The following is a 287-nucleotide window of genomic DNA, read 5'->3' as shown; positions in this document are numbered from 1 at the left end:
GTATACATACGTTTTAATGAAAATTAAAACAATATTTTGTTAAATGGAAGAATGCTAGCTAGCGATTAAAATAATTCGTTTTTTATCGAAGGTAAATGTAGCTAGGGCCTAGAGAATCTACTACTTAGATTGCGATAGAACACGCTGCTGCACTGTCGTTGGTTCGTACTGGACGGCTAGGTTAGGTAGTGGAAACTCACACCTTCTCTACAGTATTTACAATTTTTTGAACGAATACCACTTGGTACTAGAGGTTCGTAAAATACAGTAGATGTTTTATTAAACAA

Source organism: Anneissia japonica, unplaced genomic scaffold, assembly GCF_011630105.1.
Source record: "Anneissia japonica isolate Jap-2015-1 unplaced genomic scaffold, ASM1163010v1 scaffold1884_len437306_cov177, whole genome shotgun sequence".
Lineage (NCBI taxonomy): Eukaryota > Metazoa > Echinodermata > Crinoidea > Comatulida > Comatulidae > Anneissia > Anneissia japonica.
This window is presented reverse-complemented; position numbering follows the sequence as displayed.